Source organism: Trachymyrmex cornetzi, unplaced genomic scaffold (genome assembly GCF_001594075.2).
Source record: "Trachymyrmex cornetzi isolate Tcor2-1 unplaced genomic scaffold, Tcor1.1 scaffold88, whole genome shotgun sequence".
In the NCBI taxonomy this organism is placed as follows: Eukaryota; Metazoa; Arthropoda; class Insecta; order Hymenoptera; family Formicidae; genus Trachymyrmex; species Trachymyrmex cornetzi.
The window spans coordinates 1,178,516-1,187,595 of NW_017300223.1; the positions used below are offsets into that span (position 1 = coordinate 1,178,516).

The following is a 9,080-nucleotide window of genomic DNA, read 5'->3' on the forward strand; positions in this document are numbered from 1 at the left end:
ACCCCCTCTTCCCTTCCCTGCCGCCCGCTCGACGGTGCATTCCCTGCATCCAGACGGGGGGAGGATGTGCAGCCACCGGAGGGTAACGGAGAGGAAGTAAAATTGCGACGAGCGCGAGGGATCGTCTATGGAAATCTCGCTCTCACATAGGGACGGACAGGATGGAAAAAGTTGGTTCTCAAATTTCTTGGCGTAATGTCGTAATGTCGCGACGCATACGTGACCGCATCATGACGACTATATTCCACAAAAAATTATGCATCCTCCAATGACAAAATTTTCTCAGTGTTAAGCATGATAATTATTTAAAAAAATTTTAAGACAATTCAACCTGACTACTTAAACCTATATCAATAATAATAAAAATATAGCTTCTTCAATAATAATAAAAATAAAACTGACGTACACTGTATGTCAGAATATATTAAAAAATCTCTTCTCTCTTTCCGACCTCTCTGCAATTTTGCATATTGCATTTACATGAAGACAACTATCAAATATCCAAAAATCTCTTCTACTATTTTAAAAAATTACTAAAAATTTTAATAAAAAATATATGGATTATATATCCGACAGATGGAAAAAATTTATGCGTTCAAGGAATAGAGATTTACCCGACCATTGCGAATACCGTAGATAGAAAAGTCCAACAAATGTAACGATCGCACGGAGCAACTAACTTGTTCTTAAGTGACTAACCCTGACTGTTTTGTCAAAGATATGCTCTGCTTGGTGAAGCTAAAACGCGCGAGGATATCTCGAGAGGATCCTTCCTGTCCAGGAGGAAGCACTTGACGCTAGGCGACGCGACGCGACGCGACGCTGCGTCTTATTCACAAGACGAGAAGTAAGCGCGCGTAACAAAAACGACATCGAGCAAAGAAGGAAGAAGAGGAGAAGAAATAGAAGGAGGAGAAAGAGGAGTCACAGCGTCGGAATACAGACGGACGTTTGTCTCGTGAATTTCTCACGGAGAGAGAGAGAGAGAGAGAGAAGCGGCGGATTGGGGCATCCTTCAGAACAGGCCCTCCAGGAGAACGGTGGCGGCTGATGGAGCCCATAGCGAACGAGATCGGGGACTTGTAATGGCCGCGATGACGTCCATACGATCCTCTACTCTATTCTCGATAACTACGACACAAGTGGCTACTCGATTCCGGCGTCGAGGGTGTTCTCGAAACGCTAAATATTTCTCGTACTGATTGTGAACTTCCGAAATGATACGCTTGACACGAGCCGCGTAGATGATGTACATGTCTATAAACACGTCTTGTTTTTCTAACAAGAATACATGTTTCTTCGTATAAGGATAAAATATATAAGATTTATAAGAGAAAATATGATGAAGAGAGCTTTCGCTTTACTTGCGCTTCAAGATTTTTAGCTTTAGTATGTGAAACCCTTTGAATTTTTCGTGCATGCATCAAGAACGGCGATATGCGGAATATCTCCTTTCTAGAGATATAATTCATTTAACGATCTCTACGGTCTTTTTCGTATTGCTATACAAATTCCATACGCATCCGCCGTATCGTGAGCAACGAACGAACCCCCGTTATTATATTTACAATTTTTTATTCATTCTCCCTTCGCGAGCATGCCGCGTTACGAGAATTAATTGTAGGCCGAACGAGACGCGCGCTCATCAAAGTACAAGCGCGCGTATGTGTACATATAGGTAGGTATTGCGCGCCGCCGACCTAACGAGAAATTATTTTCAGCATTGCGAAATTCAATAGGGGAACATGTTTCGGTTCAAAGCATGATGCTTTGATTTATCAACGCGAAGATACCATAAGATCAAAACTCACCGAGAGTAATTCCGAAAGTTGTAAGTATAGTATAATAGAAATTTTTCGTTCGTCGAGCCGTGAACGCGCAATTATTTTACACGCAACACGCAACCGTTGTATGTTAATAATAATAATAATAATCTTAATTGTGCGTTTCAATCTATTCTTCTACGAATTCTGCATGCCGTTTCTTCATGTATTAAATAACGGGAGTCGGAATAAACGGCGAGACCGTCGCTTCCGCAATCGAGACTCGAATAGCCTATAATGACGCATGGTATAGAGGCCAGACCGAATCTCGAATCTCGAGCTACAAGATCGCGTACGTCGATTGATTCGCGCTTTTTATTTCCGCGCGATGGCGAAAGGCGGCCGATCTTATTCGCTGATCTTTGCTGCAGGCAGGTGTCGGCTGGACGAGGAGAATGTGGCACCTGCTGCCACAAAGTGCGGCGTAAAATGATACGCGCGAACTCGTGATTCCACTTCGCAGAGACGGCTGTCGGATTTAGCAGATTCGCTCGGCAAGCTGATAATCGAACGGTCGTCGAAACGAGACGCGAGTGCTTTAATACGCCGCTGATTTATGCTGAGGCAACACAGTGGTTCGTATAACGCGTCGGTTAAATCTTCGATTCCCGTAAAATCTCATTAGTTTTTGATACGATAACGTGATCATCGAGTGGCCTTTCCTCGGTGCTCGAAGCCTGAATTAACTCTGAAATGTTATCGAGGACATTGATGCAGTTTTAATCGCCATTCAACGCGCCAGAGAGCTCCGTTTTCGGAATTATTTTAAATGTGATTTATATAAACGAAATAATACGTCCTACTTTACCTCTATTTGTGCAAATCTTTATTTAAGTCTTATATATAAGCTACCAATACAAAATAACAAACTAATAGGATAATAAAATAATAATAGATATAAATTTCCAATTCTTTCGTATTTTATTGTAGATTATATTATTTATTAATAATATAAAAGAATTTTTAATCAAACATTAAACAATCATTAATTTTTTTATTAAGAAAACTATGTATGCCACAAATTGTCCAAGTAATTCCCGTTAAATCTATATATTATAATACAGTACTATTTAATTGAGATAGTGCATTTGCGCATTTTTATGTATTTTGCAACACACATATTACGATAGCAATACACACGATCATCAAACGGGTCATCGATCTTGATTGCAGATGGCTTCGCAAATCGTCACCCAATTTTCACGGAGAAAAACGGTCCTCGCCTTGTTACTCGCGCTGATTGATCGATGATCATTGAATCTGTATTAGAAACGTCGCAAAAGGATTATCTCGGGAGTCAGGTAGCCGGAATGGTTTTTATCCGTGTCATCGGCCCAACTTGAAAACTTTTCATCCGTGTCATCGGGACAACTTTTCGTATTACGGATTGAATTATAGAAGTTTGAGGTGCGAAAATGTGTGTATATAACATATACATATATATGTATGTATATATATATATATATAAAATATTGAGAATTCCAACGTGAGATACTTCTATATATAATCGGCTGTATTAGTTTGACGTCATCATATATTAACGCCGCTTTTATCGAAAGATAGCGATCAATCACAAGTGTCCGAGCTTCAAAAATGCATGTTACTCTTCCGCACGTTCTTTCTCTTCTTCGGAACTATCGAGATCTACTTTCCCGTTTCTTCTTTTTTTTTTTTTATCCAAGAGCCACGGAAATGACGGTAATAGTTCGCGCGGTGCCATAAACTTTTAACGGAAGATAAGAGGAGCGCAGTCCTGTTTGTTATTATTCGGAGGAGACGTTTTTACGACTTACGCGAATGTCTTTCTGTAAATATTAGGAGGAAGCGTTTCGCTATTGTACGTTTCTTCAAAGTGCAGCCCCGGGTTCTGCGATGTGCGGCGCTTCCTTTTTCTCACTTTTCTTCCTGACCCCTCCCTCCCTCCCTCCTCTGACTCCTCTCCGGTGCCGCTACCCCTTCGGTAGAGCGCCCCCTGCCTGGTCGCCTCCCCCTGCCCGCCTGCCCTTTCCCCATTCTGCCGCTGCTCCTTTTTCCGGGTCGAATATCGATCCTGATATTTCTCCTTGGTTTTTTTCTTCCTTCGTACGCTCGTCATTTCCAGGCGTTCGTTCTTCCCTTTTCACCATGTAGCCAGAAGAAGTTATATTCTACGATCTTTGGAATAAAATATTATCTTTTGTTCAAGTTGGCTCGCCCTCTTGCGCAATTTTTTTCTACCCTTCTAATATTATTGTAACAAACGTCAAATAAAGCTTCAAAAATTACATTTTAATAAATTATAATGATACGTTAATTTATCTATTTTATTTTCACTTACATCAATTTATTATCCACATACCGTTTCTAGTATTTTTGTTTTAAACACGCAAATAAAATATTTCACTATTTCCGCATTGTGATCATTGTTATTATGGTTTCATACACAACGTATACACCATATTACAAGATTTATCAACGAACGTTACAATGTTATTTCTGCCTTTTATATTGTTTATACATATATTGTTTCTTTTTTCCTTAGCGATCAAAAGTGGCTCTTTTTAGCCTAATTTTATTCGTGATACATATTCTCTGACGCAGCGTTTTAAAAATTTTATTTCAATTAACTCTCTCTCTCTCTCTCTCTCTCTCTCTCTCTCTCTCTTTAATTGCTTTTTCGAACGCGGATTAAAAATACGAAATAATGACAGTCAATTTTCATAGCCATAGTACTTTAAATAGTCTAAATACATATAAATACATTTGGCGAAAGGAGAGTTTAAATATATTCACGACGATCTTCATAACTCCGTATGACGGGAAGAAAGACTTTTAAAGATTTCTCGCAAGATATGAAAATTATACGGATCAAATAATTCGCATACTCGGTGACGCGTTAGCCGATACAGCGAAATAATTTTCCAGCGATATTGCATATTCGATCTTACGCGGAATCGGCTAATGCTTAATATTGATATAATCCGCGAAAATAATGGATTCATCCGTCTAGACGAACGGCGAATATCTCCATAATATTTTCCAGGCAAGTATTGAAAATCTCATTTTATCGTCAGCATACTGTCGTTCCTCAAAGCCCCCGGCTCGCCTTCCTCGATTTCTTCCTTTTTCCACCTTCGTTCTTTCCCGCCCTTCTTTTTTCCGCAGTTCAATATCGATCCCGGACTGTTTTTCCTTTTTTTTCTATTTCTACGAGTGCCGCCCTTTTTCCCACCCTTTCCCGCTTTCATCGGACGAAGAACGAACCCGCGACTTCCTCTACTCTCTGCGTGCGGTCGGTACTTTATAAAAATATTCTCGATTGCTCTGCAGTATCGAAGGAATCGCCCGAGCACTGGTCCTCCGCAGGATAAAATGACGTTATTGAAGGCGATGATCTTAGGCTAAGAGCTGCACTTGAAGCTTGTATTCTCGAGGACAACACTTGACGGCAGAAATCCCGGATGCGCACAACTGAGAACCATTGCCCTTAATTCTGTAGCCTCTGAGAGCTTTGACGCCAATTGAAACTTTGAAGAATAAACAACTTTCAAGGAAAGACGCAACTTTACACATCATATACATACCTTGATACAGAAATAATGTGCGTTCTCTCCCCTTTCCCTGCCTCTCTTTCTTTCCATAATAAACACATTCAGTCATTTCCTTTCTTTTTCTCGCTATTACATTTTATATATGATATAATAAATATATTTTTTTAATCAAAGAATCTAGATTCTTCTCTCTCTGTCTCTCTCTCTCTCTCTATTTCTAATCATTAATCAAAGATGCACAAATAAAATCTGGTGACCCTAGTTGACCTGTTTACTGGCAAGAGCAAGCCAAATCGCATTGATTCTGTTAACTGCAGATTGAGGATAAATTTAATGCAATATTTACTTTATTCCTTTTTTAGCGACGTTATCCACGAATCGGTATTTTCGTGCGCATTTAAAAGACTATTAATGTTAATTCGCATATTCCTAGATACAAAACTGACTTGATTGCAACGAAAATTTGTTCAATGGAAGATTGTTGATTTCATAATTTGAATAAATAAAGAATAATAATTAATGATCAATATTTTATAAGTAAATCTTTGAGTTAGATATACTATGTGTCTCATAGAAAATACATACTGACTGTTTTTTCATTCTCTCGTTTTTTCTACGGCTTAGACTGCTTTTCACCAGCACAATTTCTTTTAAAATTCGTCAAATATGAAAAAAGATGGCGACAACATTGATAGCTGCAGTTCCTGAAGCTCAATATTTCTTCAAAAAATTGTTCTTTCTTTCTTTCCTTGCTCCGTATCTTTCTTTCCTTTCTGTTACTCCGTTCTGCCAGGTCAAATATCGATTCTGATATTTCCACTCGATCTTTTATCCTTCAGTTCCAAATATCTGGTCGACTGACGACTTTTGTAACATTTTTCGCTATTCTTTCTGTTTGTTAACCCTTTTGAGATGATTGTGATGAATAAATCATAAAAGCATGCGATTTTATAATGCCTTAAGAATTAATAGATAATTAAAAATAAATGTAAAAAAGTGAAAAATAAATAATATATAAAACTGAAATTTGTGGTCGAATTTTTTGGATGCACCCGACACATAATTGAAACTTTTTCGAGAATCTCTCGCACATTAGTTAAAAATTTTTTCTCGCAAAATCTAATCATGTTAAGAAGTGCTTGAGAGTTTAATCGAGCAACTTTGGATTGTTGTCTTTGATTATAATTTCTCTCAATATACGTATTTGCTGTAGTAATTAACACAAACATTTTCTTTATTCGAGTTAATCGAACTTTTATCTAATTAAACAATGCTTTTATTTTTGTCGTTACTTTTACTTCGAATTTTTTTATACAAATATTCCACAATTATAAATATGTAATATGTATAAAATATGCTATAAATGTCGCATTATCTTTCAATGACAAATTTTGTATTAATCAAATTAACTTTTTATTAGCAAAATTTTTACTATCCATTTAAATATTATATTTAACTTGGAAATTAGAATATTCATGTCTGTCTCTTCTCCTTGACAATATCAAACTTCAAAAATGCAAGTAGATAATGACATCATCTTTCGTGATTGATATGATATTAAACTTTTTAACTTAATAAACTTTTTAACGCATATTTAATTCATAGTTTAATTGCTGAGATACTTTATATTGATGATTAAGCCATCCCGACAGGGGAATTAAATATTTTCTGAGAAAAGTTCACTTTAATTCTATCAAAAGTTATAAATTCAATTTTGCATACAAAAAGAATTTGACCTGGCTCGACTTCGCAATTGAAAATTGTCGCATGAACGATTTCCCAGGACGTAATATTTTTTTAAATATCACGATCGAGATCGAACGTAAACGCGATGGTGTCTGCTAGTCGTCATTAAAAAACACGTGGCCCTTTGAAAACACTGGCCCCTCTGTTTCTTCGCGGCGCCCTTTGCTCCGCGCGTTACTTTTGAAGAGACGACGATGCGCGACGTATTAATTGCCTCCTTTTAGTATCCCATGCCGTCGTACGTATGAGCCATTCATCTCAGATACGCAATATGGGATAAACCGATTTCTTAATCGCGCAAGGCGGATAATTCGTCACTTGTTGGTAACATCAATCGAAGGCGACTATTAATAGCACATAAAATCCTTGGAAAAACAAAATCAATAATTCTTGCCGCGAACAGATCATCTCAGTTAGCGTGTAATTTCCAGTAAATATATTTAATCCTGAAGATAATAAATCTTGCACAAATAAGCTAATTTTCACTGAAAATTAAAAATGTTACCGTACAAAAATATATTAATATCATACTTTATATTATATACATATAAAAATAGCAACATTAAAATGAACTACAAAATTAAATTACTTTATTGAATAAATAATGTCATACGAAATGAATGAGACACTTCTGTCTATTTTACTATATATGTATTTTCAACGCTTTCTAAATTTCTGTAAGTCCTATCTGAATGAGATATCTATATATTAAATTATTAATTTGTACTTCTCTTCCTTACATATACACGTATATACAAAATGATTTGAAAAAATATATGTAGATAAGCTTCAATCAAAAACCATAAAGATTAGAGGAAATGCGAAAGATAAAAATTTTACTAAACGATTAAAACAGAAGCAACATTTTTTAATTATTTCGTACACGATCTATTGAATCTATTCAATCAATTAAATCTAATCTTATGATTCAACTTTAATTTTTAAGTTATTTTTAATTTATAAAACGCTTTAACTTTTAACTTTCAATGTTTAATTTATAAAACAAAAATACGGGAATGTGTTAAAATGAACAATAGCTGCTTTATGTTGCGCCGTATTTGCCAAACGGCACGGTGGCTGCTATTTCGCGGCTGGAAGATGCAAGGAAAATCTCGAAAATCCTCACCTGTCGCTGCGGCGCGGATCAACGAAGTACGAAAGCGGATAATTATGATCGATGACGAGGACGAGGATCTCCCTTAAGCGCGTCTCCCAGGGCCACGGTCACGTACGCGACTTACGACGTGCTCTCAGTACGTACGTCCGCCTCTGGTACCTGACAATCCCTCCCCTCCGAGAACATCCCGCGCGCGGTTCCCATATCACCGATGCAAAAATTCAAATTCGCTGTCATTAATAAAAATTAAAGAGACATCAAGAGTTGGTCTACTAGACCGGGTCACCCGACAGCTCCTCGGCCGTTCTGTATCTGTTCTTGTGTCTGTGTGCGTGTATAAGCGCGTTTTTCGGGGTGCAGCCACGTTGTTATAGGGACCCACGGGCCCATGGGCCAGCCACTTTTATCTTACCTGCCACGGCACAATAGCGTGAGACTATGGGCCCTTTGTTACTTGGCATTCACGATGATCTGCATACGCACCTCTACGGTACAGCCTAGGGCGGCCACCCCGAGCCCGTCGAAAAACTATATGCGGTTTTTTCATCCGAATCGGTTCCGGGAGCGGGCACCCGATGCCGATGTTCGCGTCTTCGCCGGAAGCACCCGACACTGTTTTTTTCTCCTGTCCTCTGATAGAACGGGTGCTAATTTTTTTTCCTTTAACCCTTTAACGTGCACCCTCACGGAAAACGGTACATTCTCGCGATGGATTCTTAGTCACGTCTCTTGGGGCATGATCCTTTAAAAACGCAGCCGCGATTTTCGTGCGACCGATCTTTTACCGTTAGTTCACAAAGTAATTATACGGTAACGTAAAAAAAAAAAAAAAAATTTATCTTAATAAAAGGTAAATATATTTTT

General features: G+C 37.9%; 1 protein-coding gene across 1 annotated transcript in view; it reads right to left on the minus strand.

Moving 5' to 3' along the window:
• LOC108769253 (zinc finger protein rotund) overlaps positions 1–9,080 on the minus strand; it is a 160,654-nt gene that overhangs the window by 83,482 nt on the left and 68,092 nt on the right. The window lies entirely within an intron of this gene.